Source organism: Bos javanicus, chromosome 15 (assembly GCF_032452875.1).
Source record: "Bos javanicus breed banteng chromosome 15, ARS-OSU_banteng_1.0, whole genome shotgun sequence".
NCBI classification, from domain to species: Eukaryota; Metazoa; Chordata; class Mammalia; order Artiodactyla; family Bovidae; genus Bos; species Bos javanicus.
The window spans coordinates 39,437,066-39,458,268 of NC_083882.1; the positions used below are offsets into that span (position 1 = coordinate 39,437,066).

General features: G+C 47.2%; 1 protein-coding gene across 7 annotated transcripts in view; it reads right to left on the reverse strand.

Moving 5' to 3' along the window:
- BMAL1 (basic helix-loop-helix ARNT like 1) overlaps nt 1-21,203 on the reverse strand; it is a 107,987-nt gene that overhangs the window by 56,210 nt on the left and 30,574 nt on the right. For 5 of the 7 annotated variants that reach the window (XM_061440745.1, XM_061440738.1, XM_061440741.1 and 2 more), the window contains exon 2: nt 18,782-18,854. The gene's annotated coding sequence lies outside the window, so the exon portion shown is untranslated. Of the gene's footprint in view, nt 1-18,781; nt 18,855-20,687; nt 20,800-21,203 lie in introns of all 7 variants that reach the window. The other 2 variants (XM_061440740.1, XM_061440742.1) reach the window with 1 other exon arrangement.

The window sequence follows — 21,203 nt, forward strand, 5'->3', positions numbered from 1 at the left end:
GAAGTTTAAAAGTAGAGATTTACATTTACCTGAATCTAGACCACTAAACCCTACTGAAGCTAGGCTTATGCACCATTATCATCTATATATCATGATAAATGGAGAAGGAAACAGCAACCCGCTTCAGTATTCTTGCCTGGGAAATCCCATGGACAGAGGAGCCTGGTGGGCTACAGACCACGGGGTCGCAAAAGAGTTGGACATGACTTAGCAACTAAACAACAACAAAATTACCATTAAATTCCTATTAGTCTGATGTGTGCATGTGCTAAGTCCCTTCAGTTGTGTCCGACTCTGCGACCCCACAGATTGTAGCTCACAGGCTCCTCTGTCCATGGAATTCTTCAGGCAAGAATACTGGAGTGGGTTGCCATTCTCTTCTCCAGGTAATCTTGCCAACCCAGGGATTGAACCCACGTCTCCTGCGTTGGCAAGCAGGTTCTTTACCACTAGCACCACCTGGGAAGCCCATTAGTCTGATTTTGGGGGCCAAAAACAACCTCTCCAGTTGGTCTGCTAGGTGCAGGTTATGGCTTGAATTTATGCGCAAACCAGCAGGTCAGTCTCACCAAAATGACTAGGTCAGTTCTAAGGCGTGGATACATTTCTCAAATATGGGAAAGAAGTGAAAATGGCAAACCATATCAGTAAAACAGGTATTTCCAAGTGCTACCAGGATGGCCCAACAGCCTTTGAGTACAAATAGCCTAGAGACACAGAACAGCCTACGAGTATGTGCATTAACCTTCTGAGTCTGAATTTCTCAGCCAGGATCCCTGGGTGGGCTGTGGGGAAAATGTTGGCCTTATTATGGCATTTTTTCTGGAGAGAGGCTTCATAAATGTCACCAGATTCACAAAGTAATCAGTGACCCCAAAAGATAAGGACACCCACCAGCCTTTTCTGCTGCCACACCTGTTTTCTCTGGATAGTCCTACTGATATAAACAACCACACAAGAAACCCCCTCAACTTCCCAGCTTTCACAGCAGACAACACAACACTGACGGTCAAGGAAAACCATCTAAGCTCTTTGCTGAACAGTACAGCCACTGGGGATGCCCAGTCAATGACTGAAAAGAGGTCACTGGCTGGAAGAGACTGAGGGTCTGCTGAGCCCTGGCTTGAGCCTACTGTCCTGCTGCTGCTGCTGCTAAGTCGCTTCAGTCATGTCCGACTCTTTGCAACCCCAAGGACTGCAGCCTACCAGGCTCCTCCGTCCATGGGATTTTCCAGGCAAGAGTACTGGAGTGGGTTGCCATTGCCTTGTCCAGAGCCTACTGTCCAGATGGGAACAAATGGGACAATCAAGAAGACCAAGAGAGCAAACTTACAGACCAGAGAGTCTCAGGCAAAATGAACTTGAGAGTGTGTGACATGGGGAAGAACGTGGGCTCTAGAGCCAGGCAGGGTTAGGTTCAAATCCTGGCCCCATCTACATACTAGTCCTGTAGCCTTGGGATGGGGATGAAGGCAACGATGGTACTGATGCTGAAAGCAGTATCTACAATGAGCTGTTATTTACTGACAGCACAAAGTCCAGCATTTAGTAAGCAAGTACTTATATCTTCTGAAATAATATATGTAATCTTAGCAACACTGTGAACAATTTCCATATTACCTTCACTTCACAGGGACAGCAAACAGGATTAGGAACTTTCGACCAAGGCTTAAGAGCCTGGAATGATTTACTCCCCCTTAAGGGACAGAGTAGGGACACCTCAGCAAGATGGCTAAGAATGTGTTTCTAGATTTGTGAAAAAGAAGGTTAAAAAGATTAAGTAGCATTCCGAAGGTCCACAGCTAAGTGGGATTCAAACCTGGGTCTATTTGACTCTCAGCCCAGACTCTTAACAACTAAACTTCACTGCACAGCCAAGCCTCAGCTTCCACATCTGTGAAAAGGACAATGATACTCACCCCTGCAAGGTAAGAATCTGCTGCAATGCAGGAGACCCAGGTTTGATCCCTGGGTTGGGAAGATCCCTTGGAGAAGGGAATGGCTACCCACTCCAGTATTCTTGTCTAGAGAATTCCATGGACAGAGGAGCCTGGCGGGCTACAGTCCGTGGGGTCACAAAGAGTTGGACACGATTGAGCAACTAACACTTCACTGCAGGATAAAGATTAGACAGAATGCACGTGAAAGGCTTAACACAGTACCTGGCATGCAGGAAGCTCTATAGTGCAGCTATTAAAGTCATTCCCGGACCTTTGGAAGAGAGGAGAAGACGTGGGAGGTGGCATCTGGCCACACAGATGGGACAGCATTTCACTTCACAGGATTAGGAACTCTGGACCAAAGCTTAAGAGCCTGGGATGACCTAGTCCCCCTTAGGGACAGAGAGGGGACACCTCAGCAAGATGGGTAAGGATCTGTGCACTCAGAGATGAAAGGCTTTGCATTGAAACTTGCGGTGGACTGGGGATTTGGGGAGAAAGAAATAATTCAAGCTTAAGAAGACAGTCTCAACAGATAGTGCCAGAGAGGACGGCTCTGCCTGGTCTAGGAATGTGGGTCCACTGTTTATCTGACTCCCTGATACCCTGGACACCCAAGAGAGGACAAGAGTTCCTGGGCGTGTTTGTCATAAGGGAGATGCTGAGCCCCTAAGTTATCAGTAACCCCCACCTGGAACTTGAGCAGAGCCTAGGCATTCTTAATGAAAAAGAGAATTTGTTAGCGTGAGCCTCCTTTGGAGTTAAATATAAAGAAATGTACCCATTGCAAGAAAGAATCAACCACTTATTGTGGCTCGTAATGTGTAACATCAACCCATCAGCAGAAAGAAGTATTAGACTTACTGACACCGTCACTGACTTACTGACAACTTTCTTAGTGAAAGACTCAACAGGGAGTTTGGAGCAGCAGAGTCTCTCCTCCGAGAGATAACTGCACGGCAGGGGACATGCACCCGGGGGCTGACATCTACCTAGGGAGGAAAACTTTATGGAGTGTCACCAGCCTCCCGCCCAGGCCAGCTCGTGCCCTCCCATTTGTCTTTTAAAAGGATCGCTATACCAAGTTATTCTGGTAAGAACCAAAGATACTCAAAGGTCTTCACCACCTGTCATCGGTCCCCTCTTTCCCTCTCCAGAGCGCTCCGTAGGCCTCAGCATCAATTTCCTGGACCATTTTAACTGCCTCTCACTAGTTCAGCTGCCTCCTCCTCCAGTCCAGCCTCCACACTGCCACCAGCTGGCTTTCTAAATAAAAGCGCTGACCACGTCACTCACCTCCTGAAAGACGTCTACTAGATTCACACTGCCCACGGAATAAACGCCAAAGTCTTAACTTGCATTTGTTCATTCATTCATTTTTTTGGATTACCGACCTAATGTGTGATGATCACCTACTGTGTGCCAGGCTCTGTTTGAGAGCCTGGAGATAGGGTGGTGAATGAGAGAAATAAGACAAGGGCTCATCCTCATGGATGTACATTTCTGTGTGTGTGTGTGTGTGTGTGTGTGTGTGTGTGTGTGTGTGTGCGCGCGCATGCTCAGTCAGGTTCGACTCTTTGCGACCCCATGGACTGTAACCTGTCAGGCTCCTCTGTCCATGGAATTCTCCAGGCAAGAATACTGGAGTGGGTTGCCATTTCCTACTCCAAGGGATCTTCCCAACCTAGGGATCGAAACTGCATCTCCTACATTGGCAGGTGGATTTTTTTTTTTTTTTAACCACTGTGCCACCTGGGAAGCCCAAAGGTATAAGACAAATGATAAAGAAGACAGAAAAATATATAATGTAAAGCCAGTGCTACTGAAGAAAAAGAAAGCAGAGTAAGAGGAAAAAAATGATGGTGTAAAGGGTAGGACAGGACAGGGCCTTTTAAACAGAGGAAAGACCATGCAACGCTGGGGGTAATCCAGGCAGAGAAGAGCTGTGCAAGGGCCTTGAGGCAAGAAAGGATGACAGAAAGGAGATAGGGGCTGGAATGGAGTGAGCAAGGCTGAGAGTGCTAAGAGATGAAACCAGGGAAGTAGGAGGGGCAGGGACAGGGCAGGGAGTTCAGATTCTATTTCAAGATGCTAAGAAGCCACAGAGTGTTTTGAGCAAGGAAGTGATACAATATTATTTACTTTTTAAAAGGTCATTCTGCCTGATTGTGTGGAAGGCTGGTGGCAGTAGGGACAGAGTAGAAGCTGGGAGACCAGCTGGGAGACCAGCTGGGAGATGGGAGCCCTCTGGACTTGGGTAGGGAGGTGTGGTGGTTTTCAAGATATACTGTGATGGAACAGCTGGCAATTCTGCAGACAAAGTGAGGGGTGAGGGAAGGAGCAGAGTCAAAGATGACACCCACGTGTGGGGCCCAAGTAACCAGGTAAATGGTGGGGCCACATAACATGGGGAAGACTGGGGAGGAGCTGGGTTAGGTTTCTGCATAAGACTTCTGTTTAGTTCTATTGCTTCTGGGGTGCCCATCACACGTCAAAGGGTGGATGCTGCGTGGGCAGTGAGTGTGTGGGTTTTGGGCTTGGGGGAAAGGTCCCGAAAGGTTGTCAGCGTGCAGATGACTCGCAGGACGTGGCCACTCAGGTACTGCACCCCTTGGCCCTGGCTCCAGACAGACACCCAGTGTCACCTCCCCCAGGGCTCTGTCTGGACTTGTGCAGCGTGGACTCCTCCTCACTTCTAAAGATCTGCTCTTGTCTGCTGGGTGCCCAGGAGAGGCCACTGGGTCCTCTTCTCCCACAGCACCCTAGGACATGCCTAGGTGACAGCACAGCTCGTGTGTCATACTCTCTGCACCTTTCCCCTGGGAGCTCAAGGGCAGCATCTGTGAGTCGGTCCCTCTCCATGTCCCACCCCTCACCTGAAGCCTGGGCACAGCGAACACTGGCTAAATGAATGGCATCCTCCTCTCTGCAGAGAGATGCAAAAGAAATGATAATACATACAGGCAACTGACTCACGCTGCAGCTGCTGTCTGCAGGGCAGACGGGCAAGAAAGGAAGGCGCCGCCACGGAAACAGCAGCAGAGCTCAATGGGCTGTTCCCTTCCTTTGAGGAGTTTCTCAGCCACACAAATGAGCTTCAAGAAATCCGGGAGGTGAGAGTCTCAGGGTGCTGGAGGTGTGATAAGCACTGCACCTAGGGAAGGTGTTTTGGGTTTCCGCTACAGAAACACTGCCAAGTCCCCAAAGCACTTGGGAGGTGGAGCCAGAGGGAAGGAAACTGCCCCCTTTCCCATGGACTCCCATCATCCAGACAGTGAGCCTGGAAGTGGGTTCTACTTGCATTCCTTTACAGATGCAGACAACTGAGAGTCAGAGGGGTTAGTGGGTGGGCCTAAGGTCACACAGCTGGGCAGATTCACACTCCCTTCCTGAAACTGAGACCTGGGTCCCTTCTGGCATATTACACAGGCCCACTGCATCACAGGAGCTCCTATGGCAGTGGGCAGGATAGCTGGGGAGCACCTGAGCCCTGGATCACGCTGGGGAAATACAGCTGTAGAGAGAGGATGAGGGGTACCCATGGTTACCAGGGAGTCCCCAGCAGGATGAAGCTGGAGCCTCATCCTCAGACATGCAGGCCGGGCCCTGGGAGCACTGTGCATGCACCCTGTTATCATTCCTTAAGCGGAAGAGACAGAGCAAGAAAGAAAGTTTAAGCCAAACCTAGCTTCTTATAAGCAGCTCAGAAATAAAAGCGAGAGAAGTGGGAAATTGTGGTTTTCATCAATTACTGCTGTTGCATGATTCTGAGAGTCCGGTAGTAGGTAGGAAGCTGTGTGAGGAGACTTGGCACCACACCAAGTGGGTTACAAAACCAGCAGCACAAAATCAGGGCAAGACCCTGGGCCAGGCAGCAGAGAATGATGGGAAAGACTCCAGAGCAGAAATATGGCTTCATACTTGCGAGATGTCAGTATATTAACCTCTCTAAGCCTCGGCTTCCTCATCTACGAAAAAGATCCAACAGTCCTTGTTCCACTACGTCGTTCTGGCTACTAGATGGGATGGCACAAGCCCCTGTGTACAGGTGTGATGCAGAACATATCGAATAACTGGTAGTTTGTTCACTGCTGAGAAAGCAAAAGAATCTGCTTATAGTATAGAAAAAATGGAAAAAAAACTATACCAAAGCTCTTATAAAAACTTAACAGGGAAAAAAAACTTAGCAGAGTGAAATGGCATCTACTAAATGGCATCTCTGAGGATCTACTAAAGCATACAAAAACTTGTTAAGAAATTGTTAGCAGCTGAGGGCCTTAATTGTCCGGAGCTGTGGTGTTGGAGAAGACTCTTGAGAGTCCCTTGGACTGCAAGGAGATCCAACTAATCCATCCTAAAGGAGATCAGTCCTGGGTGTTCTTTGGAAGGAATGATGCTAAAGCTGAAACTCCAGTACTTTGGCCACCTCATGAGAAGAGTTGACTCATTGGAAAAGACTCTGATGCTGGGAGGGATTGGGGGCTGGAGGAGAAGGGGACGACAGAGGATGAGATGGCTGGATGGCATCACCGACTCTATGGACATGAGTTTGAGTGAACTCTGGGAGTTGGTGATGGACATGGAGGCCTGGCGTGCTGCGATTCATGGGGTCACAAAGAGCCGGACACGACCGAGGGACTGAACTGAACTGAGGACCTTAACATATGGTAGGAAGAAGAGGCCGAATGGGAGGAGAAAGGAAAGAAATGGAAAAGAGAGTGGATGAATTTGAATATTTCAGTGTATTAGTAAGAGTCAAAAGAAGTTAACATATATACATTTAAAAATGCAACTTTATTACTAATGAATAAAACTGCCTATTAATTTTGTATGTTCTTTCAAACTCCTATAAAACCTTCAGTACCCCAGTTGCTTGATGACTTCTTTGACCCCCTTCTACCCACTTCCACCTGGAGTTTAATTACTCTTTCCTCTGTTAATTGATTCTTATCACTGCACAAATTACACCATCTCTGCTCACTGGGCTCCCCTACCAAATAGTGAGCTTCTGAGGGTATACACTCTTCATGATTCATCTTGGGGCTCATGTGGTGGCCTTGTCCTGGCCCCAGGATCCCCAGCTAGCAGCTACCAGTACGGAGCATCTCCTGAGAAGAACCTTCTTTCTATAGCAGGAAAATTTGATAGAGGACTCACATTTATAAAGTGTTGAACATCTTAGAGGTACATTTCAAATCTTAATTCATGTATTTCTCAAAATGTCCTTATGAGAATCATTTTCCGTATCTTGTAGAAGAGGATACTGAGGCTCAGAGAGGTAAGATCAGCAGTCAAAGGTTCTCACTGCTAGTAATAAACGTAATGGGGCCAGGATTTGAACCCAACTCCAGATCCCTGTTTCCACTAGACCAGATGACCTGGCATGGATTTCATGCAGCTGACAGCATCCTGGAAGGATATGCAGGGTGGGGGCTTCCCTGGTGGTTCAGATGGTAAAGAATCTGGAGGGTTTGATCCCTAGGTTAGGAAGATACCCTGTAGGAGGAAATGGCAACCCACACCAGTATTCTTGCCTGGAGAATTCCATGGACAGATAAGCCTGGCATGCTACAGTCCACAGGGTCACTACAGTTCATGGGGTCACAAAGGGTTGGACATGACTGAGCAACTTTCATCAAATACTTTTCATCAAATACTTTCATCAAATTTACCTTCAGGTTCACAACTGAGGTTAGGGCTAAAGAACTTTGGCCAATACAGGGTAACCTGTTAGCAAGAGCCAGACAACAGGTCAGACAGGCAGAGAGGAGGCCTCTGGAGAAGATGGAATTTAAAATTTCACATGCCCAAAAGTGACCACAGGAAGTTGGGGAATGTCACTTCCCTTTCTTGTCTCCACCCCCAGCTCAGTAAAGGAAACTTCCATGGTGTCCTACAGGCAAAAAGCTGCCTATCAGCCTCACAGGCTCCAACCATAGTTGGAGTCAGAAGACCTGGTCCAAGGTATTGACCCTCAGTGGCTGTGTGACACTCACTAAGTCAAACCTCTGAGGCTAAGTGTCTCCAGATGTAAATGAGGGGTGAGGGGAGTGTCTGCTTCACAGGGAGGTCATGTGGACACCATGAGAAAATACAGGCGGGAAGGACCTATCCATGTGAAATGGCGCTATATTTCAGGAGAGGGTGGCTGGAACACCTTGGATACCTCAAGACACCACCTGCCATCTCACCATGCCAAGGCCTGGCACTCCTGTTTAAATGCTGACATGACCTTTGCCCTGAGGGCTCAGACCCTAATAGAAAAGACAAGGCAGGCCTAGTGGAGCAGCAGAAAAGGAAGCCGCGACTTTTCTCCCAAAGGCTCCCTGGGACAACTAAAATCCTCATGCAAGTATTTAATAATTAAACTGATAACAACAGTTGGGGGACATTTTTGTCATCGTGTAGGATGATAACTGTGACCAAAATCAAAGTATGTAAATCATTTAATTAAATCTATAGATGTATATTTTGAATGCTTTTCTAAGACAAATGTGTAATTTTGATGGCATATTTGTGAGTTTTTAAAGTTTACTTTGCTCAGGCATGGTGAAGCAAAAACTGGATTACTGGAGCCATAATTGGATACTCTTGAAAGGACTGTGACTTAGTACAGCTTTTTTGGAGGGCAATTAGACACTACTGATTCAGTTTGTAAATGGCAAACTACTTAAGCCAAATGTCCTACTTTCAGGTGTCTATGTGCAGGAGAATCTCACGCAGAAGTTCACAGGTGGGCGTAACAATTTCCACATCAGCAGTGATTGTAATGGTAAAAAATCAGCAGCAAACTGAGTCTCTACCCATACAAGGGTGATTGAAAAAGTTTCAAAGGTACCCATATCATGGATTACAACTATTATACACAGTAAGGTACATTTATCTGTACATGTCAACTTGAAAAGAAAACCATAATAACTGACAGTTGGCTAAAAAAAAAAAAAAAAGGAAAACTGTAGGCATAGACAGAGTCCATTTCTATGAAAGTAAAAACATGTATACTGGGCATGAGGGCAAAGGGAATACAAGGGGATACAAAGGGGTTAAGGGGATATAAAAGGGTTAAGGGGATACAAGCAAATGAAGAAGTCCAGGACTATATCCAACAAAGCCTCAAGAGTGCCAATCCTGAGGGAAGGTGGGGAGGGCAGGTGTCGCGGAAGACTTATGTCCTGTATGTTAGACACTTCAGGGTTGTCCAAATTTCTTATAAATGTATGCTTTCTCATGATAACAAAAACCAAAAAATGTTGATGCTCATAGAATAATAATAACTTTAAAATTGCTTGCAAGGACTCCCATTAAGTAAACACTCTGGGGTCCAGCACCCCGCTCCTGCATGTGGCCCCCAGATCTGTGCGCACTCACTAGCTGGAAGAGGGTGAGGGCCTGCCTGAGAAAAACTGATGGATAAGGATGATCTCCACAACTAAGAATCTCCAGCTTCTCACATCTTTCAATAAGGATTCTGCTAAATTACAACTATTTCAATGAGATGAACTTAACATTCAAAAAACAAAGACCATGGCATCTGGTCCCATCACTTCATCGCAAATAGATGAGGAAGCGATGGAAACAGTGACAGACTTTATTTTCTTGGGCTCCAAAATCACTGCAGACATTGACTGCAGCCATGAAATTAAAAAATGCTTGCTCCTTGGAAGAAAAGTTATGATAAACCTAGGCCACATATTAAAAAGCAGAGACATCACTTTGCCAACAAAGGTCCATATAATCAAAGCTATGGTTTTTCCAGTAGTTGTGTACAAATGTGAGAATTGGACCATAAAGAAGGCTGAGTGATGAAGAATTGATGCCTTCAAACTGTGGTGTTGGAGAAGACTCTTGAGAGTCCCTTGAAGTGCAAGGAGATCAAATCAGTCCATCCTAAGAGAAATCAACCCTGAATATTCATTGGAAAGGCTGAAGCTGAAGATCCAATACTTTGGCCACTTGAGGCAAAGAGCTGACTCATTGGAAAAGACCCTGATGCTGGGAAAGACTGAAGGCAGGAGAAGGGGATGACAGAGGATGAGATTTGGATGGCATCACCAACTCAATGGACATGAGTTTGAGAAAACTCCAGGAAATGGTGAAGGACAGAGAAACCTGGCATGCTGCCGTCCGTGGGATTGCAAAGAGTTGGATATGACTGAGCAAATGAACAACAACAATGAGATGACCAATAAAAAGGACTAAGTATCTTTAATTGTTCAAATTTGCAACATCATAAGTTACTGAATTAAAGCAGGTAACTTGTGTTCAACCTCCCTTATATAGAAGCAATCAAAATTTATATCCGGCCTTAGCCAACATTTTACATGGACTTATAAGTCTTGCTAAAGACTTCTTAAAAATTATTAAGGACGGAAATCCACAGGAGGAGAGAGGTGACTGTACTAAACCCAAAAGAGTCTAAATAAAACACTGAAGCTACTTGGCTTATCACAAAAATGACAGCTTAGCAAGTGAAACAATCTTCCTCTCTATGGTCAAAGTTGCTGGTAAAAATAATTCTCAGTTGATGCACCATGTCTAAGAGGTGTTGGTTACATTTAGCGCAGACTACAGATTCAGTTACCTACAGGCCATGTATAGGAGCGGGGGCTGGGCGGGGCTGGGCAGCTGGAGAAACAGGTCCTTGTAAGAGGGACGGCCTTCTTCATCAATGCCATGAGGGTAGATGGACCCAGTGCTGCTAGATCTTCGGATTTTCACAAAGATCTAGAAATCCAGATTTCTAGATAACACCTCTCAATTTTTAAATGTTACTCACTAATATAAAGGTTTTAAAACATTGTGAGCACTTAACAAAATACATCTGCAGGCCAAAAGCAGCCAGTGAGTAGAAAATTTTCAACCTCTGTCTACATGTTTAATTTTTGATCAATTTTATTTTTGGAAGGATGAGTGGAGGCAGTGAAATGGTATGGGATGGAGATAAACACCAGAGAGGCAAACCTGTTAAGAAAATATTCCTAACACACTTGAGAAAACAATGGTAGCTTTCTACACCTAATGCTGAATAAATTGCTTCCATTTCTTCAGCTATATTAGGTACAAAGCTCAATGAGTGCGTATTTCTCAAGCAACTTCTCAGGAATTTGTCCTAAGCAAATGCCCACAATTTACTGTCAATGAATTTTACAAAAACTTAACTGTACCACTACATATTAAATGCTTACCATAAAGATTTAAAATCAGATGAGCAACCACAGAATCGCTCCTCTGTGCCAGGTGCTATTCAGACATTTGGCACCTGGCATCACCAATGTAGGTCACACAGCCTCTGGGCAAGATTCCAGTGAAAGCCTGTCTGACAAATCTCCCTCCAAAACAAAACAAAAAAAAACAAAAACAACAAAGAACTTAGAGTCAACATCATAAAACTGTGCTCAGCCATTTTTTTCCAAAGTCAAAACGATAAAAGAGATATTTGTGTTAATAATAACATCCAGTAATAATAATAACATGCTAATAATAATATCTGCACACAGTTTGCAATTCACAAAGTGCTTTTCCTACACTACCACTTCATTTACTCCTCACAACCTTTAATGGTGCATTTTAGACTCCGTATGTTGTCCAAAGTTACTTTTTTAAAACAACAGTAAAATGATAACAGATACTCAGCATTTTCTACATACCGTGTACCGTGCTAAGCATGTTTTCATCTCACCCTCACAAGAACCTCACAGAGGTGATTAGTATGGTCATTGTCCCATTTTACAGGTGAGAAAACTGAGGTTTAAAGAGCACGGGTCCCCACCACTAACAGGCACAGAGTCAACACTGTGAGGCACGTCTGCCTCACACCAGCATGCTGAGTGCCCCAGAGGCCATTTCCCTGTGAGCTGACTTCTGTTTGTTGCCAGTACATCTGGAAGCCGCAGCCAAGTCCTCCTGTTCCCCATCCCCACCCTACCCATGCCCACTTTCCCAACTTGGTCAGAAGCCATTTTTAATTTTTATGTCTCCCACTCAAAACCAGCATGAGACACAAGGAGCTCAGCCAGCCTGCTCCTGGAGAGCCCTGGAGGCCTGGTGAGGTGCCCTGGGAGACCAGCCTTCCCTGCTGCCAGCCAATGCCTGGTGCCTTGCTAGCCTGCTGGGGTCTAGGTGGGGCTTTCACATCCCTGTCGCCTGAGTGGGGTCTGGGAAGGGGGTCCTGATAGTCATAACAACCCCATGAGGGAAAGGGGAGGTGACTTTGGCTAGAGGGAGGAGAAAATCTATTTAGCCAACAGCTCTGTTGTATCTGTTATTCAGAGCCCCACATCAGACCCCTGAGACAGTGAGGCATGGTCTCTAATGTGCACAAAGATAAATTATACAAGCAAAAGCATCAAGCAAGAAACACACACACACACACATAGTCACCAGCATAGGCACCCACACACACTTGGAATCACGGAGCAGCTGCTTGTAGGGCAGTAACTCTTGTCCTCTTATCCCCTCTGTGGCCCCCTCCGTCCTGACTGTACAAGATGCTACCTGCCACAGAGGCCACACCAGGGATGGTCCCAAGTGGCTGCAGAAGGGCGAGGAGGCAGGCGCACAGGTCAGGATGGCCCATGGCGGTCAGCGCCATCCCAAGTGTGTGCAGGTAGGTCCAGAGGAGCAAAGGAAGGGCGAGGGTTCTGTCCTAGGGGTAGAAGAGGGTCCACTTTCTTATACAAGGATGAAGGTGGGTTCACAAGGTGGAAGAAAGATGAAGGGACAGACCCTGCCAGGAACAGATGCCTCCTTAGCACCACTGACTAGGACATGGAAACAGGAGGGACAGTGTGGGCTAAACTGTAGGACCCCAGGGAGTTCACGCTCACAGCCCAGACTCCTGGGATGCAAGGGGCAAGGAGATCCAGCAGGTGAGTGGCTACCTGGGCAGGCAGGCTGTTGGTCAACTCTGTGCTGAGCTCCTGCCTGGAAGTCGGGGCTTAACAGGCTGCCCAGTGAGTGAACACAACTTTTATTCATCTATAACCAAACACATACATGTGAAATGGTCTCTGGGATGAGAGCTGAGAATGAGTAGGAGGATGGGCTGCCGAACACTTGGAGAAGAACGGGCGGGAGCGAAGACCCAGTCAGGCTCCTGGGTGCAAACCCTGCTCTCATGCCTCCAACTGATCTGGACCTCTGGTCCTCTGAAAGGTATCTGCAATAATAATGCTAACCCTGACCTCAGCACACACTACTGAGGCTCTAATATTAAGTGGTTACCCTCTTGGCACTTTGATAGTACCTGCCCTGTGGTGAGCAATCAACGAGCAGCATAAAGGGATCACAGTAATGGTGATGATAAGACCCAGGTTCCTTATCGAGGATGACAGGGAAGGTTTCCTAAGAAGAAATGAATCAGCTGATATAAGACGGGTAAATGGGCATGAACCAGGCAGGGCAGAAGGAAAATGCATTCCATGCTGAGGGAACAGCTTCTGGGAAGTCCCTGAAAGGGAAAGCAGCAGCAGCATCAGCGTTTCCAGGAGAGGAAAGCAGCCCAAGCGCCTGCTGGAGCACTCTGGTCAGCAGGACACCTCTGGGTGGAGGAAGACTGCTTCTTCAAGGAAGCCTTCCCAGATTACTTTATGTTCCCAAAGAGAAACTGCATTCTCAGCATAATTTCCTGGTTCTGTGGCAGAACTAGAAGTGAAGGAGAGGCAAGAGCATGAAGTTGAAAGCCCCAAAGGAGAACATGAGAAGGTAGCAGCTAGCACTGAGGTGTACTGCAGGAGCTCCCAGGGTGGGGGGACACAGACGTGGACCTGGCATCCCTGGGCTCATAGCTGTTTCCTTTGCTACTCCTCAGTATTCACTGGGAAAGGTCCCTGGTGGCTCAGTGGTAAAGAATTCACCTGCAATGCAGGAGATGCAGCAGGAGCCGCGAGTTCAATCCCCGGGTTGGCAAGATCCCCTGGAAAAGGAAATGGCAACCCCCTCCAGTGTTCTTGCCTGGGAAATCCAATGGACAGAGGAGCCTGGTAGGCTACAGTCCATGGGGTTGCAAAGAGCTGGACACGGCTAAGTGACTGGGTGTGCACGTGCACACACATAGTATTCACTGAGGACTTTACAAGGTTCCAAATGAAGATAAAGATGCCATTGGGCCCCTCTAGAAAGGACCACTAGCTTTCCTCATCCCCCAGCCAGAAAAGCACTCTCCGCTGGACTGCACAAAGGAAAAGCTGTCAGTGGTTAGCAAGAGTCGTTACTTTGGCTAATTTAGGAAATTTGGGATCTGTCCAGAAAGCTGGGTGGACCTCATTCTTCAGCATTCCGTGATGGACTATTTTTCATTTTGAATTGCTTTCCTAGCCCATCAACAACAGGAGTTAAAAATACAAAAGTCAGGGGCAAAAAATATAGAGAAGTTATGTTCCCAAAGCCTCCACAGGTGGGGAGATGCAATAGGCAACCACAAACCCCAGCCCACACCAACCTATCCTGCCATCAAAACTGAGAAGCAGGGGGGCCCACCCAACTCAATAACCAATGGAACTCCAATTTCAAATACATTTGATCATGTTATAAATGTGCTGTTTGGCTGCACGAACAGACTCTGCTATCCTCACTCTTTCAACAAAGACTTCCTGAGCCAGGTGTTCTGTGCTGGCACCAAGAACCCAGAGATTTTGTGGGTGTGTGCGTGTGTGTGTGCGTGTGTGTGTGTGTGTGTGTGTGGTCTCCACCCTTAAGGAGCTCAGTTTTCTGAGCTTAACAGATAGTAAATCAACAGTTACATCAATAAGTGCTTTGGGAGAGAGAGCAATGCAGGGTGTTCTGGGAGCCAGGACGAAGGTCATGTCCAGGGCATAGAGAAGTGCAGGGTGGGGAGAAGGTGTCCAGAAGAGCAGAAACCTGAGCTGAGTTACTGAAATGGGGAGCAGGGGAAGGGTCATTCCAGGGAAAGAGCCCAGCTCTGGCCAAGGCACCAAGGGGTGACGGCCGTTGAGAAGCTAGGCTGAGGTTAGAAATATGGGCTATGGAAAGAGTGAAATGAGGAAGGTGGCTGAAGGCCAGTTAGGAAAAGACTGCAGACCTGCAGAGGGGGCTGTGGTTCTATTCTACAAGCAATGAGGAGCCCCTGGAGAGTTTGGGGGTTTTTTGGCCATGCGGTGAGGAATGTGGGATCTTAGTTCCCTAATCAGGGGTTTGAACCCTTTGCACTGGAAGCCTGGAGCCTTAACCACCGGAGCACCAGGGAGGTCTTGCCCCTAAAGAGAGCTTTCAGCAGAAGAAAGCCTCGATAGAAGTGTGAGTTAGAAACTTCATGCTGCGAGGAGATGGGGGTGCAATTAGGAAGACAAAAGTGGCCCCAGGAAGGCCAATGAAGAGGCTATTAAAACAACCCAAAGGAAGAGTCCTAAGTGAAGAGGTGGGGAGGGAGAAGGAAGGACGGAGGGATGAAGGAGCAGATGGGCTTTTCCAGATGAGGTAACGGGTGGACGATGACAGTGGAGGGAAAGGACAAAGCCAAGGATGACTCCTGCAGCTGACACGCCTGAGGGGGTTTAAGTTCCACCCAAGGCAGGCACCACAGGAAGACAGACGCACTGGGTACCAGGAGAGGGCTGACCGGAAGTCCCCGCGGGACGATAGCTCGGAGGGTGGTTGGGAGAGGCTCTGGGCCTTTTCTGGCAACTTCAGGATACAGGTGAGCAGTGATGAGCTCAGCGGGGAGGAATACTGGGGCTGACCCGAACGGGATCAAGCAAAACCTTATTAAGCTAAAGACTGAAAAAAAGAGAACCGGCACAGCAGGCTGCGGAGGCCAAGTCTACAGAACTGCAGAGAACCGGGGGGCGGGGCGGTGGCAGGGCAGACAGTAAGCAGAGGAGGGGCGCGAGAGGGGCGCGCTCAGCCCCGCCAGAGGCAGGAGGCCCCTCTGACACCCAGGGGGCGCTCTCGCGGCGGGGAGCAGGTAGCTGGTATCAGCAACCGCACCAAGCCTAGCAGAGAACAGTGTGGAGGTATTCGCAGCCGTCCCAAAGAGCATTATTACGGCTTTCTTCAGAGCCTTATCCTGCCTGTCTGACCCTAGATCTCACCCCCTCTACTCTGTCTGTCCTGCTCATGCATCTGCCTCATGAGGACAGAACTTGTCTGGTGTCTCCTCTATGACCACAGTGCCGAGCCCAGTGCCTGACACATGGAGGTTACGCACCTTGTCCCAGGCTGCCTGGTTCACTAAAAACAACAAAATCCAGTGGGCATATGCCACACACCCGATACCAGGCTGGATGCTGGTGGGGAGCAAGACAAAACAGGACCCTGCCCTTGGAACCTTAAGTTGGAGGTGAGCAGAGAGAAACTCAAGTATTTCAACAAAAAGCAGATTATCACTGCCGCAGAGCTAGCACTGGAATCTGTCACGCCTTCTAGTGAGATTTCCTTTCCAAGCCCAAGGGTGCTGCCTTCTCCAACTAAAGGGACATTTCAGCTGGAGAAACAGTCAAGTAAGTGTTTGAAGTTTGGCCTTAGTCTCTTCCAGGGGTCCCACACAGGAACACCCGTTGTAGGCTCTAAGTATTTAACCTTAAGAGCTCATGCTGGCTCCAATCCTTCTACATAAGACAGAGGAGCAATTCCGGATTTAGGTGGAAATTAGGTGGGAAACATTCAGAAAGCAGTGCAAACCAGGGGTCAGATACTCTGGGTTCAAATCCCTTCTAACCTCGGGCAGGTTACTCACTCTCTTGTGATTTGATTTCCTATTGCTGAAGTGGAAACACTAATGCCTCTGTCGTAGGTTGTTGCAAAGATGAAATTAAAATGATACCTACAGAGCACTCAGCATTGTGCCTGGAACTCAGTGAGATTTCACGAAACGGAGGCTGCAAACCTGTTCCACCTGTTGCTTTAATGACTCCATCTCTAACTGATATATTTGTGAAAAGTGAGCCAAAAACTACTCAGAATTCAAACCCAAGGCCATACACTGAAAGTGTTTGAAACATAAATTGCTATCTAGTTGAGTGACTTGAGGAATTGTCTCAAATTCCCATACTTGGGCAGACTCTGCAGTAAGGAGTTTCATTTCCATTTCTTGCTCTATCCTATTTTCTCCTCCAATTCAGGCAAATGCAACTATTTCCCCAACAGATCACATCTTGTCTCATGGCAGGGGTCCAGACACGGACTGGATTCCACTGGTGCAAGTTGTAGCAGAGCTCGGAACACCACACCTCAAACAAAGCGTAAGAACACAATCGTAAGCCCAAGGTACACACAAACTCCCAAACACACTTGGCTCCAGAGAAGGACAGGAGACCGGTCACAGCATGCTTTGCTTGCCTCAAAGCTAAAAAGCTTATTTTGGCATTCAGATGCTGAAATCTTTGTATCTCCTTTCTTTTACCACTCAAACTCTCCATAACTGGTCTCTTTTTACTAATGTCTCTGATTTTTAATCCCTCGTTTATGATGGACCCTGTGCAACCTCGCTGCCTTCCCCCTTCTGCCTCCCCGCAGCATGTTCTCAAGGCCAGCTGTAACCACCTTATCGCTAATATAGCAGCCTTCCCTCAGGTCCCTTTCTCCCTGGTCTCTGCTGCCCCATCCTCTCTGCTTCCTAAGACCCTCTCCCCTTTGGCTTCTGGTTCTCTTCCAGCTTCTGTTTTTCCCATCCCAGAGTTATGCACACTCACTAAGGCTCAGCCCTCAGCACATCATGGAGAGAACTTATTAATCCTATGCTTCTGTTCTACATCTCCAGGCCTACCCTTCCCAGCCCAGGTGCTGGCCATGCATTTCCAATCATCTATTAGACATGTCCTGTGGATGAACCACTGCCACCTTGAATTCAGTATATCTAAAACTGGATGCACCAACTATCCTTCTCCACCCCGAACTGCCACATTTTGGTCAATGGTTATGAACTATCAAGTTTAAAGATTCATCTTCTTTGGCTCCTGTCTTTAAAGTCTAAGAATACCACAAACCCTACGTTTCTCCCTTTGCACTATCTCTTCTTTTGGTCCTTTGCTCCATCTTAACCGCCGCTAGCCATGCGACTTCATGCCTGGACTGCTGCTGCTGCCTTGGAACAGAGTCTACGCTTCTTGTCCTGAATGCCCCTAACATGTTACTTCAGCCATTTTACTTCTTTGCTCCAAATACCTTCACTGGCTTCTTGCTGTCTCCAAGTGCCTCAGCCTAGCATTCAGGGTCTAAAAAGGGGTGGGCAGACTATAGCCCACAGGCCAAATTCGGTCCACTATCTGTTTCTGTAAATAAAGTATAATTGGAACACAGCCACACCATTACATATTATCTATGGCTGCTTTCCCGCTACAATGGCAGAGTTGAGGAGCCATGATAGAGACCATATGGCCTAGGAAGCCGAAAATATTTACCATCTGATCCTTTACAGAAAAAGTTTGCTGACCCTGGTTTAGAATAATCAGCCACCAGCAGATCCTGCCAAACTTCTTACTCACCACTCCTTTGGATGAAATTTTTGTTCTCATGGGTCTTTTGCTGAGTCCACTTTCTTTCCATCTTATACCCACCTTCTCAAGCCAGAAAAGCATATTTCATCCCCCAACTGGACTTGTCGATCCTTCAGAACACAGTCAAGCTCTGCCTCTCTGTGAGGCCAGCTTTATCCATCCCCTGCCCCTGGGGTACTTCCCTTCTGGCCTCTCTCTCTGAATCTACCACAGAAACATAAATTGAGATCCCCTTCTCCTGCAGATCTTTTCCACCTACGCTGTGGGCTTCTCCAGAGTACAGGTGCAGTACCCTTCACAGAGCAGTACCAGTGATAACAACCTTGCCCTTCATTCCAAATACCAATCCTTGATAGCATAATTCAGTAAGAAGGCATCAAACAAACTTACCAATGAAGGCCTAGCATTCCACATTTGAAAAGTTAAGCTTGGGTCCAAAAACATGCACGTTAGACAGCACCACCTAAAAGCCAATGAAATAAGAGTTTAGCTTTAAAAGAGAACATTTCTACATTTTCTTTAAATTTACAACTCCCAGTGAGTTTTGATTCACTGTCCTCCCAGGCTGGCCTTCTCTGCCTAGAAAATACTGCTTATCCTTCAAATCCACTGGACAATCTCTCCCTGGAAGCCACCCCAGTGTCCCAGACAGGCCAAGCACCCCTCCTGTCAGCTCCCGTGGAACTCTGGTGAGACATTTATGGTAACACAGGGTACAATGTAGCATAACTTCTTATTTGGGAATAGGGTTCTCCTTAGACTGTACACTTGTCAAGAGGAGAGATCTGATAAATTCACCCCATCCCTTATCCCCACTGCGTAGAATACTATGGGCATTTAGATAGTTCTCAATAAATATTTGTAAAATGGGTGGAAAAGTTAACCCACTCAATTCATAAAGACATGCCCAGGTATCTAAAATTCTGCTGGGCCACAGTTGTCATCCTAGAAATGCATGCTTCAATCCCACTGCTTTTAATAGGCAATGGTTTAACAGGCAGGATTAATGAGATTAATCTTCTAAATGCACACCTTTGGAATGCCATTTCCCTGAGCAGAAACCTTCAGAGGTTCCCAGAACCTAAGAAGGCAAGCCGGACTCCACAGGCAGGCTGCCAGGCCTACAACAACTGGCCCAGCCTGAGTCTGCAGCCTCAGCTCGTGTGGTCTCCCCCAGTGGACCCCTCACTCCAGACAGGAAGGACTGGTGGCCAGTCCCTTCTCTGAGCATTCTTCCTCCCCTTCTTGCCACATTATCTCCTTCTATACTACAGTGACCTCCATTTCAACATCTTGTTCCAGACCAAGGTCATGGTGGGGCCCAAGAAGGCGTTTTTTTTTTTTTCCTTTAGAATTGTGTGTGTGTGTGTGTGTGTGTGTGTGTGGTGGTGGTGGTGGTAAAAAACACATAACAAAATTTACAAGCTTAACCATTAATAAGTGTGCAGCTTGGTGGCATTACATACATTCACACTGTTATGCAAACACTACCATCCAGCTCCAGACTCTTTTTTATTGTCCACAAAACTGCAATAACAGCTCTATTTTCTCCTTTCCTCCCTGTCCATGGCACCCAAAATGTTTCTGTGGAATGAATGAATGAAGACTTGAATAAATCTGACCTCAATCCTCCCTACAAAAGCCAGAAGTACTGTCTCTTTCTGCTGGACTCCCATGGTACTATCTTCACATCTTTCTCAGACCTATTTCCCCCAATCTTAAATGACCCTTTTTGCACACTTGTATTCTCCTTCAAGGCGGGAACTACTACTTATTGGCAAGGCTGCACTTGGGTCCAGAAGCATGCATTTAGCTTGTCCTCCATGTTATTAGATCTGACGGGCAAGTCTGTGTCTTCCCCATATAGCTCCTGCAGTCAGTGAATCACTCCCTCTTGTTGACATCTCTCTTCACTTGGCTTCCAGGCTAGCGTTCTAGGCTTTCCACCCACCTCACTCGCTGGCTGCTCGTTCCCTTTGCTGATTCTTCCTCATCTCCCCACGTCTTAATGTCAGAAAGCCCCAGGGCTCGAATCATAGTTCTCCTTTCTGTATTCCTTCAATCGCCCCCTGGGTGATCTCACCTAGTCTCCTACCACCTATACATCAAGGATGCCCAGGTTTCTCTCCAAGCGCAGGTCTCTCGTTTGGACTCCTGGCTAGTGTATTCTACTGCCTGCTTTAGGGAAGATGTCAAGTGGAGAGGAGGTCTCTGTGAGATGTTTGATGTATCAAACTTGACACGCCTCACATAGACCCCTGACCTTCCCCCAGACCTGCTCTTCCCAGAATCTTACCAATCTCAGTGTAAGGGCATGGTCTCCTGATCTTCTAGTTGCCAGGGTCAGAGGTTTGGAGTCATTCTCATCTCTCTCTCTCTCTCCAATCCTCACCAAAACTGGTTTTTACCTTCAAAATAATGGGTTGGTCAAAAACTTCGCTCGGGTTTTTCCATAACATCTTAGTTAAAACCCAAATGAACTTTTTTGCCAACTCAATATATTCAGAATGTGGCCATTCCTCACTTCCTCCACCATCACCACCCTAGGTTATTGCCAGAGCCTCTAACTGGTACTCCTGCTCTCTGCTTCTGCGTTTGGTGTCACTGCCACCTCCACCCATAGCCTAGTCTCAATACAGGAGAGAGTCTGTTATGATGTAAGACAGATTATGTCACTTCTTTGGTTAAAAGTCTTATAAGCTTTCCCAGCAAGGACAATGCCCAAGGGACAAGTGTTTCCAAAGTAGACTGGCAGGCCCCGGGGTAGGCTGATGGGCAAGGGGGGGGTCTTCCAGCCAGTGTCCCCTCCCGA